Below are 21,840 nucleotides of genomic sequence, written 5' to 3'. Positions count from 1 at the left end.
TTGAAACTGCTAGATCCTGTTTAATCTTGATTGTTGTTCCTTGATATTTGAATTGTTTCTTTCTGGTTGCCTGCAGTATTTTCTATTTATTTGATAATTCTACAATTTGGCTATGATATTCCTTGGAGTTTTCCTTTTGGGGTCTCTTTCAAGAGGTGTTCAGTGGATTCTTTCAATGACTATTTTTCTTCTGGTTCTAAGATGTTGGGGCAGTTCTTCTTGATAATGTCATGAAATATGCTGTATATGCTCTTTTTGTTTTGACCATGGCCCTCAGGTAGTCCAATTATTCTTAGATTGTCCCTCCTGGATCTATTTTCCAGGTCTGTTGTTTTACTGAAGAAGTATTTTACATTTTCTTCTACTTTTATGTTCTTTTGATTCTGCTTTACTTCTTCCTGTTGTCTTATCGAGTCATTAGCTTCCATCTGCTCAATACTGATTCTTAAGGAATTATTTTCACCAGTCAGCTTTTCCACCTCCTTTTCCATTTGACCAATTGCATTTTTATTTGTTTTGGATTTTTGTTTTGTTTTATTTTTTTTGGCAGGGCCATGGGGGTTAAGTGACTTGCCCAGGGTCACACAGCTAGTAAGTGTAAAGTGTCTGAGGCCGGATTTGAACTCAGGTACTCCTGAATCCAGGGCCAGTGCTTTATCCACTGCACCACCTAGCTGCCCCCAATTGCATTTTTAATGAGTTGTTTTCAGTTGATTTTTGTCATTCTTTTCCCAAGCTATTGACTCTCTCTGGCATAATTCTCATTTCTTTTCTCAATTTTTCTTCTACCTCTCTCTCTCTTTTTTTTTTTTGCAGGGCAATGAGGGTTAAGTGACTTGCCCAGGGTCACACAGCTGGTAAGTGTCAAGTGTCTGAGGCCAAATTTGAGCTCAGGTCCTCCTGAATCCAGGGCTGGTGCTTTATCCACTGCACCACCTAGCTGCCCCCTCTTCTACCTCTCTTATTTGATTTAGAATATCTTTTTTGAGCTCTTCCAAAAGGGCTTTTTAGTCTTGAGACCATTTTCTCTTCCCCTTTAAGGCTTCATGTGTAGGTGTTTTGACATTGTTGTCTTCCTCTGAGTTTGTTTTGATCCTGCCTGTTACCATAGTAATTTTCAATAGTGAGGATTCTTTTCTTTTTCTTATTCATATCTTAGTCTCTTCTGTGCCTTTTTTTTTAGTTTTCAACATTTGTTTTATAAGATTTGCAATTTCAAATTTTTCTTTTTCCCTCCCTTCCCTCCCCCCCTCCCCAAGACAGCAGATAATCCGATATAGGTTATATATGTACAATAACATTAAACATATTTCTGCATTAGTCATGTTATAAGAAAAGAAACAGAGCAAAAAAAAGAAAAACCTCAAAAAAGAAAAAAAAAAACCAGCACCAAAAAGAAAAGAAATAGTATTGTTCAATCAGCATCCATATTCCACAGTTCTTTTTTTTTTTCTGGATTTGGAGAGCCTTTTCCATCATGAGTCCTTTGGAACTTTCTTGTACTGTTGTATTGGTGAGAAGAATCTAGTCTATCACAGTTGACCAACACATAATGTTGATGATACTGTGTACTATGTTCTTCTGGTTCTGCTCATCTCACTCATGATCAGTTCATGCAAGGCCTTCAAGGTTTCTCTGAACTCCTCCTGCTCATCGTTTCTTACAGCACAATAGAATTCCATTACATTCATATAGCACAACTTGTTCATCTATTCCCCAATTGATGGGCAGCCCATCAATTTTTACTTGGTTTAATAAACAAAATTCCAAGCAGGATTACAGTAGGTGTGGAGAAGGGGCTGGCTATGAGCCATTCAAAGCTTTGTGTTAGATGTTAAGAAAGCAATCTGATCAAATCTATCTAATTTAAAGTAAATGGCAGTTTAGTGGGGCAAAGAGGTTTCTAGAACAAATTAAATAATAGTGGTAAAGATAGACATTCTTGCATTATACCTGACTTTATTGGAAATGTCTCTAATATTTTTCTGCTATAGCTTATGAATGACACTTCTTATTTTTGATAGATACTGTTTGCCATATTAAGGGAAAGGCCTATTTATGCCTATGCATTGTGTGTGTGTGTGTGTGTGTTTGTGTGTGTAATATAAAAGGCTACTACATTTTTTCAAAAAGATTTTTTTTTCTGAACCAAGGTTTGGAGGTGATGTTTACAGAGGGCTCCAAACCTAGAGCGGTTTTTCTGGGAGTTGACATGGGAAGGGATGCCCCCAAGTGCAATATTTCCAAATCTGAGAGTCTATGGTTCTCTCCTTCTACCTCCTAGCACTATGGGGACTGGATTAAAATGATTGAAACTGAAGTTTTTACCTCCATGAATTAATACTAATATCTTACTTCACTTATCAACACACCTCCAATTGCCAGTGCTCTATACCAGGGCTTCTTAAACTTTTTCCACTTGCAACCCCCTTTTGCCAGATAAATTTTTATGTGATGCCAAGTCAATAGGTATATAAAATAGATATACAAATCAAACATTTACTGCCAAATTTTTCATGACCCTCCACATTCAATTACACAGTTTAAGCAGCTTTGCCCTAGACAAACTTTGTTTTTGTTGATTTCCATTTCCCTTGGAACATGGTGCTCCCACCTCCTGCCCCTTCAATACCCAACGCCCTCCAAAATTTTTATCACTCTCTAAAATTCCCCAACCTACCCAGACCTTCCGTGTAATGCTCCACATTTCCCCCTTAATCCTCTTCTCCACCTCAATTAAAAATAGCATTTTCCTGAATGTTCAACAGCCCTCAGCCAGGTGTGAAGGGTTTGTCTAGTAAGGTAAGCCAAACTAAGGTGTGAATGAAGTTTAATTTTCCCAGGGTGGGTGTTTTGCATTTTCCACGAGGCCCTTGTTAACCCAAATGATTCTCTAATTGCTTTGCCTCAGCACCCTAAGGACTATGGGACCTTTCCATCTGACCCACAACTGAAACTTCCTACTTGTTTTCAAATGTGAGTTCTATACTCATGATAAGAAAATGTTCTACATATCCAGAAAAAAGAACTGTGGATTCTGAATTCAGATTGAACCATACTGTTTCTACTTTTTGGTTGTTTTTTTCCCCCTTTTTGAGTTTTTTCCCTTGTGTTCTGATTCTTCTTTCATGACATGACTAATGCAGAAATATGTTTAATGTGATTGTACATATATAACCTATATCACATTGCTTTCTTCTTGGGGAAGGGGGAGGGAAGGGAGGGAGAAAAATTTGGAACTAAATATCTTATAAAAACAAATGTTGAAAACTATCTTTACATGTAACTGGAAAATAATAAAATACTTTTATGATTAAAAAAACCCCAAATACAAATGTGAGTTCTGTGAGAGCAGAAACTGCCCTTTTTGATTTGCATCCACAGCCTTGCACATAGTCCACACAATAAACATTTTTTAATTCATTCATTTATTTTAGTTGGTGGAATGAGGAAGTTCTATGTGAGCCAGGTCAAGATTTTTGTACCTCATCTAATCTACTATCAACAAATCAAAAATGTGGAGGTTGCTCGGGAGTCATGAACTTGCTCTTGTTGCTAATTCACTTGGCTCAGGAAAGAGTCATGGCCTGGAAACCTCAATCTTCATTGGGAGGGCCTTCTGGTGTTTAGCAAGTCTGAGGGAATGGAGTAGTGAGGAGGAAAGTTTAAGTGGCATACTAAAATTCACCTAGGTAGTAAGCATCAGAGATGATGAGACAGATAATCATATTTCTAGAACTTCTATTGCTCTGCAAAGCTTTAGTTTTCCATTTTTATAGGGAGACAGTGTAGTATGTATTTTAAAACGTTTAAAACATTTTAAACTATGATTTTATTAACTATAAGAACCAATTTTTTAATGAAACAAACTTTTTTTTTTTAAGTGAGGCAATTGGGGTTAAGTGACTTGCCCAGGGTCACACAGCTAATAAGTGTTAAGTGTCTGAGGCCAGATTTGAACGCAGGTACTCCTGACTCCAGGGCTGGTGCTCTATCCACTGCGCCATCTAGCTGCCCCCAATTTTTTTAAATACTCCCTTTTATTATTATTATTTTTTTTGGTGGGACAATGGGGGTTAAGTGACTTGCCCAGGGTCACACAGCTAGTAAGTGCCAAGTGTCTGAGGCCGGATTTGAACTCAGGTCTTCCTGAATCCAGGGCCGGTACTTTATCCACTACACCACCCAGCTGTCCCCCAAACTTTTTTTTAAAAAAGGGAAGTCTGTGGGAAAATTGGATCTACATAATGGAAATTTACTTTAGATCTAGCTTTGCTGGAATTAACCTATTTTGTTAAATGAGAGGTATCTTCTTAGAACAGACCACATAAGGAAGGATCTAGGAAAATGAATAAAATGACAACCTTAGAATATATAACATGACATTTAATGTAACTAGTTGATAGTATATTTAATATTTAATATTATGTAAATGCAGGGTTAAGGATAGGGCCTGGTTCTATGATTTTATTGATGTAGGGAATTTTCTCTACCAGTTCAGACTGTCATCTTCTCTGCAGCTTAGAGTCTTAAAGAATTGCCTAGAGCGCTAAATAATATAAATATATTTCATATAATTGTTTAAATTATAGATTAGGTAAACTATAATTCTAAATTCAGATCAAACATCATGCTTTTGAAACTCCAGCAAATTTTGTATTCCTGGGGGGCTCTTTGAGAGGATACCTGCTCTTAATATTCAGATACACTTCAAAATTACCACTGTGAATGGAAAAGAAGGAAATTATGAGAGAGAAGTTACCAATGTAGAGTTGATAGGATTTTGCATTTGGTTGGATGTATGGGGTTCAGGGTAGAGGTGGGGAGGCGAATCAAGGACTCTGAGGGGTTTTTCCCATTTGCTTGGGCAAATGAGAGGGTGATGGTACCACCACCAGAAATAAGGAGTATGGAAAGAAGGGCAGGTTTGAAGAAAGATAATTCAATTTTGGACATCTGAGGTGTAGTCAGGTGGAAATTTCTAGGCTGCAGTTAGAAATATGGTACTCATGCTCAGGGGAGAAGTCTGGAACTCGGTATATAGATGTAGAAGCCATCTGCAAAGAGGTAATAATTGAAGCCATGTGAGTGGATGAAATTACCAAAAGAGAGTGTAGAGAACAGATTTATAATGAGAATTGGAGAAGCAGAAAGTTTTTAAGCTCTAGTGCACCTAAGAGAAACGCCCATTTCAATATTCAAGCAAATGCTCACAAATACTACATAAACCAGAAGGGATTGTTAGGTATCCAATTTTGAGAGCATGTATCCTACATCTCTGTAGATTGATAAATTCAGTCACATCAACTTTTATTGTTTTTTGGGTGGGAGGGGATTTAGATGATTTTAAAGTTTAATACAAATATTGCTATTTTTCAAAGTTATATAGTTGTTGAGATAAATTAAGTTCAAATTCATTTAAAAGAGTTACTGAATTATTTTTTTACTAGACCTATGATTTTATCAGAGTAATGAGATCTCAAAGAGGAACTAGACCTTCTCCGCAACTTAAAATCTTCGAGTGTTGTCTGGGAACACTGAGAGGTAAGTGACTTGCTCAGTCTCACATAGCCAATGTGGATCAGAAGTGGGACTTTCACCCAGATTTTTCTGGCTTCCCTTTACTATACCAGACTTCCTCTAGCTGCTTCCCTCAGTTCAAATCCAGCCTCAGACACTTAACACTTACTAGCTGTGTGACCCTGGGCAAGTCACTTAACCCCAATTGCCTTACCCCTCCCCCCCCACCCAAAAAAACCCCAATAAGATTCTAGATTCTTTCTCTAGCTGCTTCCCTTCTCTCCTCCCACTTCCAATTATTATACAATCATAGATATAGGATTGTAGAGACCATCCAGTCTAACTCCCTTATTTTGAAGATGATGAAACTAAGGCCCGGGAAGATTAGGTGATCTACATATGCCATAAGTAGAAGAGATGAAATTATATCTAGTCCATTCCAGTATAGAAATGGATTTTTTAAAAACAACAAACTAAATCTGGCTGAGAGTTCTCATTATTTCACCTTCTGGCTATGTAGTAATAGCCTCCCGAGCTGTCTTCTCGCTTCCAGACTCTCTGCTGTCCTCTTCATCCTGTAAAAGCCCTTCTATGGATAATTTCCTTTAAGCTCCACTTGGAACCCAATCACTCCCCTGTGCAAAAGACTTCAAAGGATCTCCATTGCCCACTCAAGGAAATCCAAACTCAGCCTGACATTTGAGGACTTGCAAGTTTGGAAAGTGATGTGGCATGGTGGGAAGAAAGCTGCTTCCGGAGTCAGTGGTAAGGGAATACACATTTGTAGTTTATATAGTGCCTACCATGTGACTGACACTGTACAAAGCACTTTACAAATATTTCATTTGAGAATCACCACGATTTTGAGAAGTAGGTGCTATTATTCCTATTTTATAGTTGAGGAAACTGAGGCAAACAGAGGTTAAGTGGCCTGCCCAGGGTCACACAGCTAGCAGGTGTCTGAGGCTGGATTAGAACTCAAGTCTTCCTGACTCCAGGTCCAGCACTCTTTGTGATGTGCCAATTGGCTGCCCCAAAGGGCCAGTGTTTGAAACTTAATTATGGCATTTATTCCTTGTGTGCCCTTGGGCAAGTTTCATTCTCTGAGTTTCACTTTCCTCATCTGTAACATAGAGGGTTGGACTGGGCAAGCTCTGTTTATGTTGATTTGTCATTGGTAAGGCAATTGGGGTTAAGTTACTTGCCCAGGGTCACACAGCTAGTAAATGTTAAGTGTCTGAGGCTGAATTTGAACTCAGGTCCTCCTGACTCCAGGGCCGGTGCTCTATCCACTGTGCCACCTAGCTGCCCCTAGAATCCCACTGGGTTTTTTTGTTTTTTGTTTTTTGTTTTTTGTTTTTTTGGTAAGGCAATGGGTGTTAAGTGACTTGCCCAGGGTCACACAGCTAGTAAGTGTTAAATGTCTGAGGCTAGATTTGAACCGAGGTCCTCCTGAATCCAGGGCTGGTGCTCTATCCACTGCACAACCTAGCTGCCCCCCCCCCTTTTTTTGGTCAGAATCTCAGCGGTTTTTGTTTGTTGGTTTGTTTGTTTTTTGTTTCGTTTCATTTTGTTTTTTTGGTAAGGCAATGGGGGTTAAGTGACTTGCCCAGGGTCACACAGCTACTAAGTGTTAAGTGTCTGAGGCCAGATTTGAACTCAAGTCCTCCTGTTTGGGACAAACTGCCTCAGTTTGTCCAAATAACTCGAGGAGACCACCAAGTCAAGCAGAGACAGATTTATTACATTCCTGAAAGAATGGGCAAACTCAATAACTGAGTCACAATGATAGGCCCAAACTTTTGGGGTTTTATAGTAAAGGAAAGTCCCCACGTGTACTAGCATGAGCTCACAATCTAACATCCAATCCTGTCTCACCCAAAGTGTGTGCTTAGCTCGCGATCAATGTATGGAGACATGTATACGTGTTCTAGGAACAAGGGGGAAAAGGGGAGGGGGAACAAGGTCAAAATGAGGGAAGGGTGGGGACAGTCAGATGTTTTAGATCTCACAGTTCCCACTGACCCCCCCCCACCCCCCCTATCTCTAAAGATATTCAACTTGAATAACAGGAAGAATCACTCAGGTGTTTCAGCATTGTTTTGTAGTCGTGTTAATTTTAGAAGAATGACAGGGTTAAAATTTATCTTAGGCTATGTTGGGAAATCAAAGAAATAGAATAAAGAATAAAAGAATAATCCATTGTTGGGACCCTAGGGTCAAGGGGATTCTGCTATGAGAAAAAGAAACATGTCACTTAACATCTGGTCTCAACTTAATTGCCACATCCTGTACTGAGCCCTGTGATCGCCTGTTCTTTCTTCTTGAGTCCCGAGTATTGAATTGGTGGGCGAACTCCCCAATCCACTCAACAGGGACTGGGGTTCTGACACATGATGGATTCCAGATAAAACTAAGATGTAGCTGACAAGTGGGGAGACTGAGCGGAAGTAAAAATACTGTTAATTGGCAATAAAACTTAAAGGAGACAGTGAGAATTTGACAAGCAATAAACTTTTAAACTAACTATACTGGGGCGGGGCTGGGTATCTTCCAGATCCCATCCTCAGATTTTAATCTGACTCAAATCCATAATCATCTCATACACACCTGAATCCAGAGCTGGTACTCTATCCACTGCACAACCTAGCTGCCCCACAGTGCACAGCACTGGGCTACATCTGGGGAATATATAAAGTTAAGCTAAGTCATGCCCTCTGACCTAATGGAACATGTGTCTACCTGTTCAGTTTTGCTTCCTGCTGTTATGTTAAAAAAAATTTGAGCCAAACCGAACTACTTACAATCCATTAGACACTTGTTTCACTACCAATCTGCATTCATTCAATTCAACTCAATAAACCCCTATCAGGTACCTGCTATAGACATACCAATCCTTTTACCTAATGTGTTCTCCTATTGCCTCACCTCTCCCTATCATATAATCACTGGATCACATATTTTGAGCTAGAAGGAACTCATAGGGCCCTGAATCCAACTCCATCATTTTTATAATGAGGAAAAGAGAGGTGAGGGAGATGAATTACAGTTATCCCTTACACATCGCAAGGGTAGGACACGAGGTCCCCTGCAATCTGAAAAATTCGAGGAAAAAATTTTGGCCCTCCCTTCATACCAGAGAAGAAGTCTGAATTTTTTCTTTTTCTTTTATGGGTTGTTTATAGTACCTTATTGTATAATTTGGGTTAAGTATTTGGTCATAGGCTCTGTGCCATCTGCTGGTCTTTGCAGCTTTTGCAAAAACCTTCTCCAATTTCTTATGCCAACTAGTGATATATTGAAACCACAAGGGGGAAAGTGAAGATGTAGAAGGGATAAGTGTACTTATCCAAGATCACATAGGTAATAAGGGGTAGCACAGGGCTTTAAATCCCAGAATGCTGGTTGTTATTGGAGGAAAACTTCCTAATTAAGCAAGCAAGCTAGCATTTATAAAATGCCTATTGTGTGCCAGTCTACCATGCTAGGTACTGGAGATTAAAAGACAAAAATAAAATGTTCCCAAGAGCAAATCTTATTAAACTATGAAGAAAAAGGGGGTTCTAGGGACCCATCCTTGACATACGGGTTATATTAATTAGACAAATAATATCATATGAAAGACCCTGGAATTTTTTTATCTTAAATATAGATCCTCATACTTAAGATTGGAGGCCAGTGCCCCAGATCTGCCTTGCCTGTTCAAACCATCATCCAAACCATAGTTTAGTACAGGCTATGATAAATTATCCCGTTGAAACTTATTTGTTTAATATCTCATCCTCTCAGAGCCCATTAACTACATGAAGAAATAAATCCTTATAAGGAGAGGACTAGATAGTTACTCCTAGACAAAATGTATCAGTCTTAACAGCAGTCTTCTGGAAGCAATGCCATTACCATTGTTGTCTAACGTATCATTAGCCATTCAAATCCTAGGAGTTATGAGTCAGCTAAGAGCCCTGGGAGATAACTTTTCATAGGTAGTTAGATAAATTGGTTCAGGTAGGTGAGGTGAGTCTTCCAGAGGCTTTTGATTATTCTGTAGAGCTATCCCCCACCTACTGGCCTTAAGACCCATTCTGAGTAAACAACGTTTTCAAACCAAAAAAGGATAAGGAGTGATCATACTCTGAGGACTCGCCAAGGGCCAGACACCCACACTGGAAACCCCACAAAAACCTGAGATAAGGCAAGGCAAGCCCCAAATCAAGACCTTGCAAATTCAAAAGTTGGTAGAGAATATCTGAAGTTAGATGGATAGGGAATTCTTTAATTGTTAAATTTGCTATAGATATGGGGAGTGTAATAAATATTGTATTTACAGGGGCAGCTAGGTGGCGCAGTGGATAGAGCACCGGCCTTGGAGTCAGGAGGACCTGAGTTCAAATCCGGCTTCAGACACTTAACACTTACTAGCTGTGTGACCCTGGGCAAGTCACTTAACCCCAATTGCCTCACTAAAAAAAAAATTAATAAATATTGTATTTACAATTCAGTGCTAATTGATTTTCACAGTCAATTTCAGCTATAGACATTGGACACTGACATGTGGGAATATGCTGCTAGATGTTTATGACCAGGTGTCCAGTGGAGTGCCTAGTAGAGTTGGTCTAAGGTCATCCCCTTCAATGTAACATTGAATTGGATATATGGAATAAGGTAATCAGCTTGCTAATGAAGTCCAGAGACCCTAAATGGCAAGGGAAGTATCAGCCCAAGTGAGGACAGATGAATAAAACTAAGAGGCCCAAAAAAGGTTAAATATGAAGGTTAGAAAGATATAGTATGATTTAACTTGGGAGGAAAAACATTCTAACATATATGGGAGTGAATGTGTATTTGAGAATATCCAATAGAAGGGGATATTTTAGAAAGATGTTTAACACTGAAAGAGAAGTAACAATAGATGACAAGATCTATAACCCAAGTACCAAAGTCCATTGATATGGGACTTTCTCTTCATTGATGGAGACAAATGCCCCAAGTCTGTGTAAGGGGAGAGAGAGAGACAGAGACACAGAGAGAGACACAGAGAGAGATAGAGAGACAGAGACAGAGCAAAACATTGGTCTCCACTAATGAGGAGAGTCCCATACCAATGTGAAATGGATTAATAAAAGAAAAAAGCTATGGATAGCTGTTGATATTTGAGACAGTGTGATACAGTGGTTAGAAGGGTGGAGTAGGATCCAAAAAGACTGAGATGGGGGCAGCTAGATGGTGCAGTGGTTAAAGCACCGGCCCTAGATTCAGGAGGACCTAAGTTCAAATCCAGCCTCAGACACTTGACACTTACTAGCTGTGTGACCCTGGGCAAGTCACTTAACCCCCATTGCCTGCAAAAACAAAACAAAACAAAACAAAAAAGACCTAGATTCCAATTCTGTCTCTGACACAGACTGGCTATGTGATGGTGGATGAATTACTTAACCTTTTGGTTCCCCCAGACAATTCCTTAAGACCACAGGTTGCAGACATACTATTCCTCTATATCAGTGGAGGGACTTTTCACTTTGGGAATTCCCCACAGTTGGTGAAATCAGAGATCTAGATTAAAAAGATAAAAAATCTCTAGGCATAATTGAACAGATTCTTTCTGAAGGGTGGAATGAAATGTGAAATATACATCAACAAAATTAGAGATATACTTCTACTAAAAAATTGTGGGGATAAATAGTGGAGTTGGGGAAATAGTGTCAAAGGAGCTGTAGAAAGGCAACAGTGTGAGGATAGTGACAGCTGGTCTGCAGTGTCCATCCTGACTTGGGATAAGAACTGAAAAAGGAAAAGCAAGCAACAGGAGTGTAATGGAGGGGCTTGGGTTCCTTTTCCTGTTGCTGTCCTCATTGCTCTTCCTGCTCTCTTGTCTCTGCTCTTGCCACACCTGGGAAAGATTTTTGAACTCTTATGAACTCAGAACCAAGCTGAGGTGTATCAGAGAGCAAACAGGGAGCAATCACACTATTACTGAAAAGCAGATGGGGAATCCAATTCCATTCATAAGATAATAATATAACAGTGTTTAGATGTATTTATACTGATTTCCCTGTGAGCAAAGGGAAAATGAGTTTGAAACTTAACTGGGAATTCTGGGGTGGTAGTCCTAGATAGACAATGTTCGCTCTGGTCCCATCTTAAGGTCGGAGATGGGCTGGGGTGGAGTTGCACAAGGCTCTCTGTGACAGAGGGGCCAGGATGGAGAGAGGGCAGAGGGGGTTTGAGGGAGGGGGAGAGACACACACACACAGGGATATAGAGATAGAGAGACACAGAAAGACAAAAAGAGACAGAAAGAGAAAGGGGGGAAGAAGGGGAGAAAAGAGGAGGGGGAGAAGGAGGGAAGGAAGAAGGGAGGGAGGATAAAGGTGGGCAGAGAACTCTGATGGAGAAAACAAGTGATTCAAATGGTAGAGCACAAATCCCGTGAATAAGGACTTAACCTATAATGTTGAAATGGATGTTCTGACAGATAAGTCAAATCCCTGACTTAGAAAGGTGACTGAACTCTTTCTCCAACAAGCCAAGGAAACCAATGATATGCTTCAACTCTTCCCATCTCTTTTGTTTTTATATCTTCCTACAAATGACAGGCATTTACTACAAAATGTTCCTGTTCTCTAAACCTGTTTATATTTTATGACTTAATTTGTGTCTTTGAAAACATTTTCCCTTGACACAAAATCTATGATCACTTGTAACTGTTTCCTGATGAATGTCTCTATGGTAATTCTGTACCAGGGAGGGCAAAATGGAGGATGCCAATGGCCAGCTGAAAATACATGGAATTTCTCCAGAGATTTAAGTTCTTTTCCAAAAATGTTAGAGTTTCTCCCTAACTGAGGGATTCACAAAGTGAATGCCATGGTTATGATTGTGTTAATAATTCTGTAGGTTCTTAAAATAACAGAGACCGAACTTGGGTCATTCATTGTTCTAACTAGATCCTGCCATAGCTATTAAATTATGGGCACCCCTGGGAAATTCCTGCCTCTGAAGAGGAGGGTTGGAATCAGGCAGAGACTAAGGGCAGGTCAAGTTCCTTGGGTCACCTAGTGGGAAGAAAAGAATGCCCACTACCTCTGGAAGCAGGGAGAGTTATTTGAAATTCCAGCAGTGGGAGTCCTCATATACATAGCCAAAGAACATCCCACATTAACATCTGCTGGTTATAATAGGAGTGGAGATTTAGAGGTTGAAAAGACCTTTGAAATCTTCTAGTCCAGTGGTGTCAAACTCAAATGGAAACAGGGGCCATTGAACCATATACAAAGATCCCTACTAGTGGCATGTTGATGTAAAAAAAGAACACACACATAAATACAATTAATACGTCAATACATTAAAATCAGATAGCAACTACATTTTAATCTGGTTTGGGCCCCACCTGGGAGTGTTATGGTCTGCATGTGGCTGGTTGACTACATGCTTTACACCTCTTAATCTCTTATCTAGTCCATCCCTTTCAGTTTATAGGTGAGGAAAATGATGTCCCAGAAAGGTTAAATCCTGGCCTAAGGTCACACAGTAACTGGCAGAGTCAGGATTCGAACCCAATTTCTCTCCAAATCAATCACTTTTTTTTTCTCCACTGCAATTCAATTCAAATTCAACGAATATTTCTTAAAGATACTGGCCTAGGAAGTAGAGATTAAAAAATGAAAAACTTCACAATTCTTGTCCTAGAGATTTATAATTTAAAGGGAAGATAACACATACATATACATACATATATACACATGTGTATCCACATACATGTATATGTTTGTATGTATATGTACATTTAGGGAAAGGAAGGTCTGACTAAAGTACTCTCAATTTGAGGAAGGGGTGATCGTTTTCAGCTGGTTAGGGGGCAGAATGGGGATCAGGAAAGGCAACTGAGCAGGGCCTTGAAAGAAGAGAAAGTTTTCCATGGAGATGAAGGAGGAGCTCATTATTCAGGTGATAGACATAAAGTTTGTGTTATTTCCTGTACAGCCATGGGGGCTTCCAGTGTGAGTTGTTCGGTTTGGCTAGAGTACCACAATACAGGCTAATTAAGAAATGAATTTGGAAATGTGGGTCAGAGTCAGATTGTTGAAGGTCTTAAATGCCATGCTGGGGAATTTGTAGTTAATTCTCCAGTCCACCCACTTGGCCACTAACCAAACTGCAGGGAAGCTTATGATGTTCATTTGTCTTTGCTTCTGTTTTATAACTTGGAGAGTCACAAATCCCTCCAAGCAAATGTAATATACAAAATCTATTCCCTATTTTCAAAGATGTATTATGACTAAATTCCTACATTGGGTTTCTATATAAAAATGAATTCACTTGGAAGTCTTACTCCATTGAAGCATTCTATAAATGATGTATTATTCTTATTATTGCAAAAGAAGGACAGTGCCCCTACACATCTGGCTGCAGAATTCTTAACTCTCCTGCCCTTGCCCCACCTCCAAAGTATATTGGTAGCTTTAAGGGAAGGTACCTCATTTCAGAGCACAATGAAGTAATAAAAGAACTGTAAAGTGATATTTAAATCCAAAGTTCACTTGGAAAGGTTAAAGGAACCACAATAATCAAAACCTCACTAGGAAACAGCTAATAACCTACAAATGTTGTAGAGAGAGAAGAAATGTTATACTGCAAATAAAAAAAGGATTTAGAACCGGGAAAAAGAAAATATGATTTCTAAAAGAAAAACATGATTTCTAATAAATAGCTGGGTTTAAAGGAAAGAGTAGTCTTGTAAGGAGAGTATTCCTGAAAATTAATAGTGTTGACCACTTAAGGGATCTCTAAAGATTTTTTTGAACCCTAGAATTCTATGAGTTTGAGATGATATCTCCGGCAAGGAGAGAGTACTTCAATTATTTTTCAGTCATGTCTAACTCTTTGTGACCTCATTTGGGGTTTTCTTGGCAAAGATATTGGAGTGGTTTGCTATTTCCTTCTCCCACTCATTTTACAGATGAAGATACTGAAGCAAACAGGGTTAAGTGACTTACACAGCTACTAGGTGTCTGAGGCCAGATTTGAACTTGTAAAGATGAGTCTTCCTGACTCTGGATCAATGATGATTAAGAGAGAACCTCCTAACAGGTTCAGCTCCCAAGGCCTAGGTTAAGGTTTTTTAAACTTTTTCCATTTGCGACCCCTTTATACCTGAGACATTTTTATGTGACCCCAGGTATATAGGTATATAAAATAGGTATACATAATCTTTTCCTGTTGCCAAATTTTTCATGACCCCCACATTCAGTTATGCAACCCCATATGGAGTTGCAACCCACAGTTTAAGAAGCCTTGGCTTAGATAAATGACATCCCAGGACAGTGGAATAATTGGTAGATAGGACCTAACAGCTGGTGATTTTAGAAAGATCATGGGGAATGGGAGAGGCATACAGGACTTTATCATTTTTTAAAAAGGATATAATAATAATGTAAGTAACCATAATACATACTAAGAATTGATATAGTTTTCAAAGCTCTTTATATATTGATAGGTTCTTTAGATCACCAGTGGACTTTCATAGGCACCATATATGCAGGTTTTAGGAATGCCTTTGACAAAATCCTTAATAATAACCTTGTGGAAAAGACATAAATATATGGGCTAAGTGGTGGTACATTAGGTGAATTTGGAACTGGTCGAATAACCAGAGCCCATGAGTAGTGATTAATGATCTATGTCAACCTAGAAGGAGGTCCCTCTCTACTGGAGAGTGCCAGGAATTTGTCCTTGATATACTATGCAACATTTTTTATCAGTGATTTGGAGAAAGGCAGAGTGCGATTATCACATCTGAAAATGACACACATCTGGGAGGGGTAGTTAGGCACTTTACTCAACAGAATCAGGAAGCAAATATATTCTGCCAAGTTAGAAAATAAAACCAAATTTATCAAAAATTAAATTAACAGAGGAAAAGTCATACACATGTTGTTGTTTTTTTTTAAATCAACACTTCATGTGAAAAAGACATTTAGGGTCTTAATGGGATGCAAGAACAATTTACATAAATTCTGTGTCATAATCCTTTGGCTATAACCTGGTAACTAAAAAAAAGGCATCTCAATCTTTTGCATTAATAGAAGAACATTAAAATTATATCTTGTCCTGGTTCCCCTGACTACCTCCCCTTTCTAGTCAGTATAATAAGTTTATAAGTAACTGGTATAAAGGAGCAATAGCAAGAAATGAGATTGCAAAGGGGAACCTGGAAGTCACATATCAACTGTGCCAGAGATCAAAGGAGCAAATTTTACGAATTGTTATCATATATTAACCAAAATCCACAACCAGGTAATATGTGCTTAATCCGCAGAAGCCATCAGGCACTGCTGTCAGGCCTTCTGGTTTTATGATATGCAAATCCCAGACAAATTCCAGAGTATCAAAAAGGTGCTGATAACTTTGAGATGCTTTGGACATGTTAACTCTAAAGTTTTACAGATAATTTGGAGATGATTTGGATATGTTAATGAACTAACCCTAAATTGGCACAGATAAGAGTTAGTCTGTTCCTCCCCTCAAAAAAATCCTGTAAAAAAGGATTTTAGGGGCAGCTAGGTGATGCAGTGGATAAAGCACCGGCCCTGGATTCAGGAGGACCTGAGTTCAAATCTGGCCTCAGACACTTGACACTTACTAGCTGTGTGACCTTGGGCAAGTCACTTAACCCCCATTGGCCCACAAAAAAAAAGGATTTAAAAAAACCTCCTTTTTATAAACTCCCTCCCCCCTCATTCCACACTCTTCCATCTCCATTGGGTCTGTGTTGCCTATTGCACCCAACTCTAATCCATGATTATGGGAGTGATATTATCTGCCTTTCCCCCTCCCCATCCTTTCCCCCATGCTACCTGGCCCCCTTCCCCATCATGTTCCCATGCAGTTCGCCTCTATGTTATTTTTGCACTTGATACTTTTGCACTTTTGCACTTGGTACCCTCTGTGCCTAATTAAGGTGTGATTACAGCCCCACTTCCTGCTGTCTTCATGGGCTTTCCTGATGAATACCCAAAGAACTGAGTGTGCCTGCTCCCATTTCATAATTTCATAAATTAATTCTCAATTTAGAGGCATAGCTCCTCTAAGGCATAATGGAAAATAACATGATGGTACAAGTAAGGTCCCACTCTTCAGAAAACCCCCACCATCCCGAGAAGAGGATAGCTGCAAGGGAGAAGGCTGAATTTCACTATTAGTCAGCTCCTCAGACTGTCACCATTCAGCTCTCTCCCTGCCACCCGTCCAGGCCTTTGGTTTATACTAAATTAAACCTCAACTTAGGTTCCTTTATTTCTTTCCTGAGGAAGCAATTGCCACTGGTACCACTGACTGTACTATAATTATTAACATTATATGAGCTCATTCTCGAGTGATGGTAATAGGCCGTCAGATTCTTTAACAAGATGCCTACAGCAGAAAATGTAAGGGCCACTGATTATATGGCAAGCGGCCCAGTAAAGGACTCTAGAGAGGGAAGAGTTGCAATAACAATTGGGAAAGACATAAGAGAAGCAATACAGTGTAGTATAAAGAGTTAGATTTGATACTGTTGGTGGAGTTGTGAACTGATCCAATCTTTCTGGAGAGCAATTTGGAACTATGCCCAGAGGGCTATAAAACTGTGTATATCCTTTGATTCAGCAATACCACTGCTAGGTTTATATCCCAAAGACACTACAAAAAAGAGAAAAAGATCTATTTATACAAAAATATTTACAGCAGCTTTTTTGTTGTGGCTAAGAATTGGAAATCGAAGGAATGCCCATCAACTAGGGAATGGCTAAATAAACTGTGGTATATGATTGTCATTGAATATTATTGTACTATAAGAAACGACAAGCAGGATGATTTTGGAAAAACCTGGAAAGACTTACATGAACTGATGCTGAGTGAAGTGAACAGAACCAGGAGAACATTGTAGATAGTAATAACAATGTTGTTCAATGAAGAACTATGAATGACTTGACTTATTCTCAGCAACGCAATGATCCAAGATGATCTTCAAGGACTAATGATGAAGAATACTATCCACCTCCAAAGAAAGAACTGATATAGTTTAAACACAAACTGAAGCATGCTATTTTTCACTTTCTTTTATTTTAGTTTTCTTATACAAAGTGATTACTATGGTAATATTTTATATAATTATACATGTGTAACCTATATCTGATTGCTTATCACCTCAGGGAAGGAAGAATGGAATTTGGAACTCAAAACTTTAAATAAAAATGTTTATTAAAATTTGAAAAAAAGTTGGATTTGTAGTCAGACTGAATTCAAATCCTCTCTGTCAATTACTACCTGGATGACCTTGGTCAGGTAACTGAGGCATCATGGGCCTCAGTGTCCTCATCTATTAAAGCATAAGGTTCAACTAGAGACAGCTAAGGTCCCTTTTAGCTCTACAGTTGGAATCCTGAACTTCTGTGATCTGATAACTGGTTGCATTGTGGAGTGAATGTGCTATTTCCTGGGAAGCAGCTATTTGGTTCAGGTGATGCTTAGACTCAGCTGCCCTGGCCCCTGATATCATTGGGAATCTGCTAGGTTAATTTACCAGGTAGCTAGAAGATCCCAGGATTTGGGACTCAATACAAGTTGTCCATGGCCTTTTACACCCAGGATTTGGGGACCAAAGTGGTGATTGTAGTGTCCCACCTAATGAGAAAGGCTATTCACCATATTTGCTGATATCTCACAGAACATAGTCTCCTATTTGACAATGCACAGGACATAGGTCATAAGGTTATTTCAGAATTCTGGTGTATGACCCTCTCAAGAATTTAAGGAAACTTTTGACATACTCCTCAGGGTAAAGATTGGTAGCCAGCAGAATTGCCAACTCTAGCACAGGCAGAGTAGACTATGCTAGAATATGCTGGCTTCTTCAAAGTCACAACTTGGCATGGACTACTTCATCCTAGTGGATCTATTTTTGGAGGGCTTGGCCATGCTCCTATAAGAGGCAGTGTGGTGTAGTGGATATTGAAGCCAGGAAGACCTAGGTTCAAATCCTGCCTCTGATACTGACTGTGTAACTTTCTTAGGACTCTAGATAAATCTCTTCTTATTTGCAAAGAAGGTACAAATTCGTATGAGTAAAAGGAGTTTTCTATATTAGATATCCAGTTCCTAACCTTCTCTCTTCAGAAAAATTAGCTGAAGAGTATGTGGCTATTGATCTTTCTGCAATCATCTACCAACCTATATACAACCAATTCCAACTTGGGTTACAGCTGAAGCTATATAGGGTAATGTAGTATTTTTCTAGTTTATATGTCAAGAGATTATATAATAATAACCCATTGCCTCTGAAGTTCAGGTACTATTGGGTTTTCTCTGCCTTCCTTCCTCTTCATCCTTCTCAGTTGTAAGATGCCATTTTGGTGGCGATAGATTCCTCTAACCAAATATGTTATTTTCCTTTTCTGTATTTGGCTTCCCACTTTGGCTAAGGCCACTCAACTATCTCTGAAGGAAATCTTCCTCTTCCAAGGTCTTCCTTCTCATTTTACTTTGAATCAGGATCATTGGCTTATGTCACATTTCTGGACTGAACAATTCATAGCCATCCAGGTAAAAGATATTTTCACCACAGCATATTACTAATGGGTACTCCTTCTCATGGAAAGAGCACATAAATAAACCCTGGGATATTAATTTCAGTGCTACACTTCCTACCATTAAGATGAGCAAGGAAAAGATACATTCAAAGAGAGCTAGCTTTAATACCTAATATGATGGCAGGGGCATGGGTCCAAGGAAAAGACGTGGGAGTCAACATTCAATGTGTACGCTGTGGTGTCAATAAAGGCTGTTCATCAATTCTATCCTACAAAGGCAAAGTCATAGCCCCCCCCCCAAAAAAAAAATTAGTATTCTAATAGTAGGAATGGTATCCATTCCATAGCTCCTCTGATGATGGGCCAGCACCCACATCCAAGTAGGTATGGATGGAAGATGCATCCCACTGGAATAAAAGAGGAGAGTTGCAAGACAAAAGGGTTTGTTAGAAGGAGCTTGAGTCTTGAACTTGATTATTAAGTTTTCAGCAGGAGCATTTACACCTTGGAAATTGGCAAACACTAAAAATTGTTTCTTTATTAAATTGTTGTTGTTGAATATCTAGACTTTAAAAAGTAGTGGAGAACATATTTTGTTAATAATGCAGATTCAGCTTAAAAGTGTCTCTTGTATTTTTGGAGAGCTGGTTGTTAGCCATTTACCAGCAAGACCCTGTCCAAGAGTAAAGATTGATAAAGTCAGATTACTGTCACTTCCTATATTTTGAAGCACATTTTTTAGGGCATTGAAAGATCACTTTCAAATTTTAAAGATATATTAAAGAGGGAAAGACTCCAAAAGAATGGAAGAAATCATAGATGGTTTTGCTTTAAAAAAAAAAAAGAATTCAAAGCAGGAGACATTAGTGACTACAGATCCATATACTTATTTTCTTCTTCTTATAAAATCTTTATGAGAATATTCTATATATGTATTGAAGGTATCCTCAGTAAAAATATGAGAAGGAATGGACAGGTTTGCACTAATTGTTCTCTATAGGAGACTACATATTCATAGTCACATAATTGAGATGTAGAGAATAAAAAATACTACTATGACTATTGCTTTTTTTTTTTTGGTGAGGCAATTGGGGTTAAGTGACTTGCTCAGGGTCACACAGCTAGTAAGTGTCAAGTGTCTAAGGCTGGATTTGAACTCAGGTCCTCCTGACTCCAGGGCCGGTGCTCTATCCACTGCACCACCTAGTTGCCTCCTTTTTTTTTCTATTGCTTTTTTATTACAAAAACTATTTGACTTAGTAGAGCAAAATTCAACTTAAAGGTTCTTCTCTAATAAGGTGTTTCTCGTTCATAATTTAAGACTGCAAATCAGTCAAGCAATCAACAAGTACTTGCTATATGTCAGGTACTCTGCTAATTGCTGGGGATAAAAAATAAAATAAGAAAGCAATGATAGGCCCTGATTTTCAATGATTCCTTGATAGGTCTTTCTTCTGTGATCTTCTGAGTATCAGTATAAAGTGAGACATTAAATAGAGAGACAGGCTCGGCAAATGTGTTTACCATAATCCTGGGGGGTTAACTGGTACAGTCTAAATGAAAGAGGGATTCCCCACGATGGTGAGTTTCTCCAAATGTTCCTCTTTGTGGATAACATTATGCCATAAACTGAATATACTACAAGGCCTCTACAATGAGATTCACCACCACTCCTTATAAGTGATTGGTTTAAGGGTGGAGCCAAAATGGTGGATTAGAGGCAGCAACCCAGCCAAATTCTCCCAATATTCCCCTTTAAACAACTTTAAAATAACACCTCAAAGTCAAATTTTTGAGTAGCAGAGCTAACAAAAGGTCTTTTTCCACCCCAAGACAACTTATGAGGTTAGGTGAGGTCTGTGACACCTAGATGGGGGCCAACCCAGACCACACACTGTGGTAGCACCGACAACAAGACTTAGAAGTGGCTGTGACCCAGGCAGCTCCACCTTTGGGAGCTCTCAGCCCAGAGATGGGGGCCAGACAATTTATCAGAAAGAGATTCCAGGTGACTCTTTGTTGGCACAGGATGCAACTGGTACTGATTGGTAACTATAGTCTATATATAGTGCCAAGGTGGAGAGGAGCACTTATGATTGGTGTATCACAAGGGAGCAGAGGGTCTGTGTACAGTTACAGGACAGAAAGAAACACTAGAGCCTATGGCTGCTGTAAAGCAGGGAGCCTGGCCATAGTTCCTGCACAAAGAGGAATGCTAATGCTTGTAGCTGCAGAAGAGTAGGGACCCTGACTGGGTAAATATCAAATTAGAAGATGAGAGAGAAGTGAGCATTCATCTCTCTCGATCACACCACCTTGGAAGCACCTAAAACTTACATACTTACAGAACCAACTCTGCAAACAGCTACAAGAAAGAGCCTAAAGCTTGGGACTGTGCTTCCCCGCCCCTGGGTGAGCAGAGCTCAACTTTAACATAAAGTTTAAAGTCAAGAAATGGGCTGAAAACAATGAGCAAACAACAACAACAAAATTGCCCATAAAAAGCCACTGCAGTAGCAGGGAAGACCAAGACACCAACTCAGAAGAAGATAACAACATGAAAACAACTACAACCAAAAAATATCAAAGAAAAATGCTAATTGGACCCAAGCCCAACAAGAATTCCAGAAGAATTTTTAAAAAGAGATAAGAGTGGTAGACAAAAAGTTGGGGGGGAGGGATGAGAGTGATAAAAGAAAATTATAAAAAGATAATTAACATCTTGGTAAAAGAAGCACAAAAATATTGAAGAAAA

Source organism: Dromiciops gliroides, chromosome 5 (genome assembly GCF_019393635.1).
Source record: "Dromiciops gliroides isolate mDroGli1 chromosome 5, mDroGli1.pri, whole genome shotgun sequence".
In the NCBI taxonomy this organism is placed as follows: Eukaryota; Metazoa; Chordata; class Mammalia; order Microbiotheria; family Microbiotheriidae; genus Dromiciops; species Dromiciops gliroides.
The sequence above is the reverse complement of the archived record's forward strand: the minus strand, read 5'-3'. Positions refer to the sequence as shown.